General features: G+C 37.8%; 1 protein-coding gene across 3 annotated transcripts in view; it reads left to right on the forward strand.

The window, feature by feature from the left end:
• Positions 1 to 10,000, forward strand: part of LOC106876368 (bone morphogenetic protein 2) — a 316,795-nt gene that overhangs the window by 132,411 nt on the left and 174,384 nt on the right. The gene's annotated exons all lie outside the window — the stretch shown is intronic.

The following is a 10,000-nucleotide window of genomic DNA, read 5'->3' on the forward strand; positions in this document are numbered from 1 at the left end:
CTTCTCACACTGTGTCACGCTGAATATCCCCGAGAACTACGTTAAAGGTACACGTGTCTGTGGAGTGCTCAGCCACTTGCACGTTAATTTTACGAGCAGGCTGTTCCGTTGATCGGATCAACTGGAACCCTCGACGTCGTAAGCGACGGAGTCACAACAACAATGAATGTATGTATGTACTACGTATGTACGTATGTATGTATGCATACATGCTTATATATGCGGCGTTTGATTCTGCATTGTCTGAAGAAACGAGTAGTCGTAGTAACATCTAGGAAAGCAACAATACTAGTCATGTAAGAGTTTCTAATCCTTGAGTAAATTAATATGTGGAGGCGCGTGGCTTAGTAGTTAGGGTGTTGGACTTATGATCGTAAAATTGTGATTTCGATTCTCGGACCAAGCGACGCGTTGTGTTCATGAGGAAAACACTTTATTTCACGTAGCTCCAGTCCACTCACTGGTCTTTTCCTCACCAAATGTTTCGTTCGTATAAGCGAGCAGTTTCAGCTGCTTTACGTCCTTTTACGTAACGCTGATGAGCCTGCAGATATTTACTTATGTAAATTTTAACAGGTGAAACCATGGTACGTAAATTAATCGTTTTTTATTTTAGTATTTTTTCATTTGTCTTACTCGTTTACAGTCTGTTGTGTCGCTGATTTTTCTACTGAGAACATACTTTTTCGTGGTTAGATGATTCGGCATCTATTTCTAGCATTCAGGAATCCACATTTGCTGGTCATTCCTCTTATTCTTGTATGTAATATGATTTTAATCTTCGGATTTTTTTAATATGCTAGACCACTGGTTTTAATCGATCAATATCAATTTCTACCCTCATTAATAAATTTTATATATATATATATATATATGTATGTATATGTATGCACACACACATGTATACATATATATATATATACATACATGCATATACATATATGTGTGTGTATTCATGTATGTCTGTACGTGTGTGTGTGTGTGTGTGTGTGTGTGTGTGTGTGTTTAAAATTTAATGGGAGACTCAAGAGTCGAAAGTTCCTAAGTGTTTTACTCCAATATTCAGGCATAGTGCAGATGACCTATTGTATCACCTGACTATTTTCCCACAATCTATTCATCCGAATGTTGTGACTAGTACATACCGAATGTTTGAGGTGCTAAGTGAGTGCTGACTAATTGGTGGGTTTTGGGTGCAGATATGAATCAGAAGAGGAGGACAGATTTAGAAAACCAGTTAACAGGAACAATTTGACCTGTCACCACTAATTATGATGATGTAATCATTTGGTTCTGTATGAAATGATAGAAACATACCTATCAAGTATATACTCAAGTTTGTATCAAGTACGTCTATGTATACATTCTCGCATTCATAGTGTATTATCCACGCATGGTAAGCCAGCCCACTACACGGAAACAATTTACACTATGTACTTCTTATCTCATTACCTATTTGAACTTTCAAATAATTAGGATACAGGTGCGACAACTGACTTTTTTTAATAATATTATTTTGACTTAGGTTCATATTTGAAAGCTGAACGAAGGCTTCCTAAGTTTTATTGTCCCTATAAAGATAGCGGAACTAATCTCCAAGAGTGCAAATAGTGTTCAGAATTGCTGATTGAACATAACCCATATTATAATCATCAGAGTCATTAGATATATGAACTACGGGCTTCCGCATAATTTCTTCTATATCATATTCACTCACAAGATATTGACCTTGCTTGCGTCACTGGTGCCAAGCTATATCGGCCTCTGGCTTTCCTTTAGACAATATCGGTGGCGTGGAGAGGGGTGGCTGGTATGCAGGGGTAACTGCTGATCTTCCATAAACAACTTTGCCCGGATTTTTGCCATGAAGGGGAATTTTTCTAAGTGCAATTCCATGATCATTCATGACCGAAGGGGGTTTTATCCTTAGTTGCCCATGAGAAACCTAAAACTTTCCTGTTAATATTAAAGTATTTATCGGTTGTAAATGAAACAATCAAACATAACACAACGTACATTTGAATATCAACACAAGTTATGCCGATCAGAAGATATTTGAATATGGCGCCTTAATAACTTTAATCAGCTTCGTTGGGAATTTATTTAGCGACTTGTGAACAAGAGAACTAGTAGGATTTGAGATCTTTCCCTTTTTAAAAAAAATATGTTGATGTATCCCTCTTTCATTCAATTACAGGAGTACGTCCTCATAAATGAAACATCTCTCGTACTAAATAGGGAATACACATAGAAAGTAGTGATACTCCTATACCCACAATATATACATACACAAGCAGATTCGTTACTAGACTGTTATGTAGACAAATATATATATATATATATATATATATATATATATATATATATATATAGGCAAATGGATATGTAGGTAAACAGATAGGTAAGTAGATAAGATAGGTGCATAGGTAATTTGGACAGACAGGCATACACGCACATACATACACAAAAGGAGACGGAAACACATGTCCATATACACACATGCACACTACACACACACATACAAACACACACAGTGCACACACAAACATATGAATATGCAGAATACATACATACAAATGTACACACATGCACATATATATATATATATATATATATATATATATATATATATATACATACCTGCACACACACACACATACATACATACAAACATACATACATAAATACATACATACATATGTGTATACACATGCACGCTGACGCACGCACATGCGCACAAACAAACAAACAAAAAGAACACAACTCCGGTAACGGACTGAGTCAAAAACTATAGAAACAACGAAAATTTTAAGAAATAAATAAATAGATAAATAAATAAATGGAAATCGAACCAGTGGGTATACTCTTTTACTCTTTTACTTGTTTCAGTCATTTGACTGCGGCCATGCTGGAGCACCTCCTTTAGTCGAGCAAATCGACCCTAGGACTTATTCTTTCTAAGCCTAGTACTTATTCATTCGGTCTCTTTTGCCGAACCGCTAAGTTATGGGGACGTAAACACACCAGCATCGGTTGTCAAGCGATGTTGGGGGGACAAACACAGACACACAAACATACATACACACACACACACACACACACATATATATATATATATACATACGACGGGCCTCTTTCAGTTTCCATCTACCAAATCCACTCACAAGGCTTTGGTCGGCCCGAGGCTATAGCAGAAGACACTTGCCCAAGGTGCCACGCAGTGGGACTGAACCCGGAACCATGTGGTTGGTAAGCAAGATACTTACCACACAGCCACTCCAAGACACTCGGCGAAGGTGTCACGCGCTGGGATTGAAACCGGAATCATGCGTTTACGAAGCAAACTCCTTATCGCACAACCACGCCTGTGCCTACATAGACGCTGTCGGGATTTTTGTTGTTGTTATTGTTGTTGGTGATGATATTACGAATGGCGGCAATGATGACTGCTATTATATGATGAGGCGGAGTGTGAGTTACAAGGATTGTTATGATGGGTTTATACTGCTGCTGGTGGTGGTGGTGGCGATGCTGGTGCTTGTGGTGGTACTGATGCTGGTGGCAGTTCTGGCAGTAGTGGTGGTGGTGGTGGTGGTGGTGGTGGTGGTGCTAATTACAGTCCTTCTGGTAAAGGTGCATTGTGGTGGTGGGAGTGTCGTTCGTGACACTGCTATGGGGTTTGTGTGAGTGGTTCAAGCAGTATTGGAATGTGGTGACGGTCGTGGTGGTGGCGGTGGTAGTAGTAGTAGTGGTGGTGGTGGTGGTGGTGGTGGTGGTAGTGGTGGTTGGCAGTGGCGGTGGTTGGGATTGTGGTAGTGGTTGTAGTGATAAGTATGCACAATAGTTAGTGTGAGAGTGAGGAGGAAACTGCTGGTGGTGGTGAGGGTGGTAGTGGTGGTGGTGGTGGTAGCGAGTGAGTTATGAAGGATGATATTGGGTAGTCGTAGGAGTTATGATGTGGAAAGTGGTAGTGGGAGGGGAGAATAATTCAACCGAAATAATTATCAATGATTTTTATTTTCTTTATATTTAATGTCGAGAAAAGAATAATGTGAAGAATTGTCTACAGAACGTTTAGGGTGGATGGAGAAAGGTGAAGAGGAAGAGAGAGGGGGAAGAGGGAGGGAGAGAGAGGAAGGGTGGGTATGTCAAGCGTTCGGTAAAGAAAAAAAAACTCTGCATGGGTGAGGTGTGAGAAGGGAGGCAGAAGAGGTAACAGATAAATAGCAGAGTACAGGAATGAGGGTGTAGAGAAACAGAGAGAATATGAAAGGAGAGGGGGATACACACACACACACACACACACACACACACACACACACACACACACACACACACACACAAACACACAAACACACACTCGCGCGCGCACATACATACATACATACATACATAAGGCAGTGTTTGAGGGGGTAAGACTCAGAAAGAAAGGAAGATAGAAAGAGAAAAGGTACAAGTGATAGGTAGGTAGAATTGAGTAAAGTATAAACTATAGAGAAAGTGATAGAGTGTCAGATATAAAGAGAGGAGGGGAGAGGGAGAGAGAGAGAAAGAAACAGAAGAGAAGGGAAAGCGAAGAGAAATAATCAAACAATATGGGAGAGAAAAGGGGAGAGGGGAGTTAGGATTGTTTTGTTTTTGGCATTTTGTTTCTGTTTTTTTGTTTTGTTTTGTTTTTTTCTTGTTTTCTTTTTGTGTGTGAGGTGACCTTCGAAATGAGTGTCAGTTGTGTATTTTTCCCTTTTAAATGGTTAAGAAACAGTTTTATGTCAGTGGGAGAGTTTGTCATTGTAATGCCTGCAGAGACAAAGTGACAATGATTCCAGTCATGTAATCTGACTTGGAGCAGCAGCTTCGAGAAGAAACGTATTATCAAGTCGCTTTCTAAACAGTGCAATTGCCTTTGATGTCTGTGCAAATCGGATGTTTTATTTGTTTAGTGAGTAATTCAGTTTTGAGGTCGAGTTCAGATCAAAGGCAACTCACTCACTAGATGCTTAGTCTGAATGGCTTGTTCCGTCGACTGATATTACGGTGACGGATGATAATACACAAGGAAAAAATACATAAATAAACGAAATGTCAGTCAAAGTTGAAATTATTCTCTGCTTAACCAATGATTGTCGTAAATAAAAGTTTTATTATCTTTACTTTATAATGATTATATTTTAGCTTCCCTTGTTGTGTTTTGATAATATTTGTTTGTATGTTTGTTCGTTGGTTGTTGTTATTGTTATTGCTGTTGTTTTACAGAAAAATCTAGTACTGGCGGATATTAAAACATTTTTAATCACAAAGACTTTAAAGTATGTTCAAAGAAACCATTTGTTAATTTTTACTTGCAAAACTCTCCTCCCGTCTTAAAACAGTCTTTATTTATGATGAGGGCAGGGAATGGAATACTATTTAGATGGGATATTGTTAATACACGGTTGGAAGATAGGTTATTTTTCCTGTCGTTAATCGCCATATTTGTTTCTCTTTAGAAGCTGTCACGGCTTTTAACGTCAACTATGGAATCGTTTCGTTTAACTTGGAGTTATTATATGTCATTTTAGTTGTGTATTTCTTTTAAAGACCGCACAGTTTTTTTTTAATCTATTCCGATAAATATTTTGCAGATGATTATCTATGTTATAGACCAAACTATCTCTTATTCCAGTTCCATTTATATATTATTGAAATCGGATTCAATAATATTTTTGATTGTTTTAATTTTTGTTTGTCTTTTACTGCAATGACTGGTTTGTTCCGGCTGTCTCCAGGGGAACGGCATCAATTTAATAACATAAAACCATCAATCATCTAGATGGTTTTCCAATATTCTATTTTCGTCGAAGTTATTGGCAATATCACAAAGCAATTCAGCAAACAAGGACAATTGGTAAAATAACAATTCTAGTGAATCAGGATTGACCAAATTCATCCAACAACGTTGTTGCTATAATGCTAAGATTATCTTGTAATAGCTTAGAGTTTTTTTCCAGTTCCTTTAAAGCAAATATTTTATACAACGGCAACAAACAGCAGAACCATATTTATAATTGAATATCTGATAAGTTACTTTTGTCAAAAAAAAAAAAAGAAAGAAAGAAAAGAAATCATATGATGCGTAACTAGTCGACCATGGTGAACGGAAACATCAGACAAACACACAACCATGTGTGTGTGTGTGTACATATGCATACATATACTGCGTTTATATCATACATATACATATATATATATATATATATATATATATATATATATATATATATATATATATATATATATATATATATTTATATATATATATATATATATATATATATATATGTGTGTGTGTGTGTGTGTGTACACACACACACATATAAATATATGTACATATATATATCGCAATTTCTCATATATATTATATATATATAGATATATACGTGTGCGTGTTCGCGTATATATATATATATATATATATATGAAAAATTACGATAAACTCAAGTTTATATTAGTTGTTCCTATGCACGTTACACTATTCTTTTCTACTCTAGGCACAAGTCTCGAAATTTTGGGGGAGGGGGACCAGTTGATTAGATCGACTCCAGTACGCAACTAGTACTTAATTTATCGACCCCGAAAGGAAGAAAGGCAAAGTCGACCTCAGCGGAATTTGAACTCAGAACGTAAAGACAGATGAAACACACATTTGTCTAATCCTGAGGCTGCTCGGATTCTTAAATTACAACTTCACTTCCTAATCAGAGTAAAATAGTCCAGCAGTGCTATACGAAATACAGAGCTCATTCTTGCGACAAAATTACTCGGTTGTCTCCAGCTTGAAGATATTAACTTATAAGTTCATAATTATTCTACTTGTTTAGGGTGTATAATTATTGCTTCATTATATACGCTTGTTTGCACGATATGCATTTTAGCATCGGCTTGTTGCCGCTTCTTTGAAACAGGTGTGAAGATCTATCTTCATTTTGTAATTTGAATATATATATTTAACATTTCATATGAATATATTATTGCCTTCTATAATTGTTTATCTATCTTTTGTGTTTTTTATATATGTCTGTGTCTGAGTGCACGTGTATATATGATATATGTGTGGGCATATATATGTGTATATGTATATATGTAGGTATGTGAATATATGTGTATATATGTGTGTGTGTGTGTGTGTGTATATATATATATATATATATATATATATATATATATGTGTGTGTGTGTGTGTGTGTGTGTTTGTGTGTGTGTGTATGTACATATATTTACACACACACACACACACATAAATAGGCGCAGGAGTGGCTGTGTAGTACGTAGCTCGCTTACCAACCACATGGTTCTGGTTCAGTCTCACTGCGTGGCACCTTGGGCAAGTACTTACTACTATAGCCTCGGGCCGACCAAAGCCTTGTGACTGGATTTAGTAGATTGAAACTGAAAGAAGCTTGTTGTATATATATGTGTGTGTGTGTGTGTGTGTGTGTGTGTGTGTGTGCGTGCGTGTGGTGTGTGTGTTTGCGTGTGTGTATGTTTGTGTGTCTGTGTTTGTTCCCCCAACATCACTTGACAACCGATGTTGGTGTGTTTATGTCACCGTAACTTAGCTGATCGGCAAAAGAGCCCGATAGAATAAGTACTAGGCTTACAAAGAATAGGTCCTAGTGTCGATTTCTTTGACTAAAGGTGATACGCAGCAGATGTGGTTGTGTGGTAAGAAGCTTTGCATTTAGGCTTTAATTGCTAAATGTGTGTGTGTATATATTTAGCTAGGGAGTTTCTATTCCTTAGAAAAAAAGCCCAAAAAACTTAATTTTAGTACGGTATCATTTCAGCAGTGTTTATAGTCGTGTGTGCTGAATAACAACCATATGTCCTTCACTCTCTAATGCTGAAAAAAGGCAAATATTTCGTACAGAACTTTAAAAATATATTCTAGCCCTATTTTTAGATTCATATGTAAAATGTCAATGTGTACGTCACTTTAAGATACGTGTTATATATTGGACTTAAATTTGCAACGAAAGATGAGCTGGAATGAACTTTGAGACCGAACACACCACGCGATTTATGCAACTTAACTTGAAAACAGTTCTATATTTAAGAGATGAGGAATTCTGTACATTTCATTTCATTTCATTTCAAAGTTTCAGCTCAGAGCTGCGGCCATGCTGATGCACCACCGTGGATTATTTACATTTGACGGATATTTGTCCTCATCTTGTTTGTTGTCAACACAACGTTTCGGCTGATATACCCTCAAATGTAAATAATGTAAATAATGAAAGATGAACTATATCTGACCAATATTGGTTTCAGATTTTAGCACAAAACCAGTAATTTCGGGTGTAGAGAGAAAGTCGATTACATCGATCTCAGTGGGAAACTGATACTTATTTTATGGACACCGAAAGGATGAAAGGCAAGTGCATCTCGGCGGTATTTCAATTCAGAACGTAAAGTCGGAAGAAATACCACAAAGCATTTTGTCCACCGCGGAAACGGCTCTGCCAGCTCGCCGCCAATATCTGACGAATATTAGTTTCAAGTTTTGGCACAAGGCCAGCAAGTCGGTGGAGGGGGCTAGTCGATCACATCGACTCCATTGTTCAACTGCTACTTATTTTATCGACCCCGAAAGGAGAAAATGCAAAGTCGACCTCGATGGAATTTAAACTCAGAACATAAAGGCGGACGAAATGTCACTAAGCATTTTACTCGGCGTGCTAACGATTCTGCCAGCTCGCCGCCATACGTCTGGCCAATATTAATGATTGTCGAGATGTTGCAGGATAAAGCCTAAGAAGGAGAGAAAACAACAACAGAATGCATCCTGTACTCGCAATCTTTTATCCCGTGTCTTTAATCTGTCCCAGTCATTAGACTCGGCCATGCTGGTGCACCGCCTTGAAGAACTTTTAATCGAATCAATCAACCCTAGTACTTAGTTTTCTTTTTTTAAGCCTGGTACTTATTCTGTCGGTCGCTTTTTGCCGAACCGCTAATTTACGGAAGTGTAAACAAACCAGCATCGGCTGTCAAGTGGTGGTGGTGGAGGGCACAAACACAGAGACACGCGCGTGCGTACACACACACACACACACACACACACACACACACACACACACTCACACTCACATCCGACAGGCTGCCAGTTTCCATCTACCAAATCCACTCACAAGGCTTTGGTGTGCCTGAGTCTATTGTAGAAGACGCTTGCCCAAGGTCCCACGCAACGGGACTCAACCCGGAGCCAGCTTGTTGGGAAGCAAGCTTCTTACCACTCAGTTACTGCGGTATTTGTCCTGATATAACACCTCTTATTTGTAGTGTTTAAAAAATATATACATAAATATCAGAGACGAAAATTCACCCATCACCGGCCAGCGAGAGCACCAGATGTATTTCGGCCTTTCAATGGCGCATACTCGCAGCCAGTCACATGTTCGGACGAGAAATCGTTGTCTCTGACATTTATTGTGTTTTGAACACAGTAATTCTATAAGAGATGCTATCTCAGGCAAAATACCGAAGTAACTGGCCTATCGACAGTGTATATACATTAAGAACCAAATGTAGATTTTATGTCGACAATATCAGAAGCAAGTGCAATGAAAGTCTTTAAGTCTTTGGAGGTTTCAACAATATTCATTACATTTGTTGAAAGGTTATTGTTTTCCGAGTGCCGCCAGCTGCAGTTTCACTAATAAAGCTGTTTAATAGATAATCGAAGAAAGCAATCATTGATTCAAAGTGAAAAATATATTTTTGCATTCCGGATATTATGAGGTTGACACGCATCGTTGGTGATTCATCGAGTTATATAGCAGCAGTAGTAGTGATGGTGAAGTAGTAGTAGTAGTAGTAGTAGTAGTTGTTAATACTGTGATTATGGAACAGTGATATAAGACTGCCAAAATTCGTTTGATATGACGTAAATGCTGTAGGCGCCATTTGATTGGTTAGTTTTGTTATATCCGAGAGATAAAACATGTAGGATGGGACATAAAAC

The sequence above is a fragment of the Octopus bimaculoides genome, chromosome 11, assembly GCF_046866305.1.
Source record: "Octopus bimaculoides isolate indiv1 chromosome 11, ASM4686630v1, whole genome shotgun sequence".
NCBI lineage: Eukaryota > Metazoa > Mollusca > Cephalopoda > Octopoda > Octopodidae > Octopus > Octopus bimaculoides.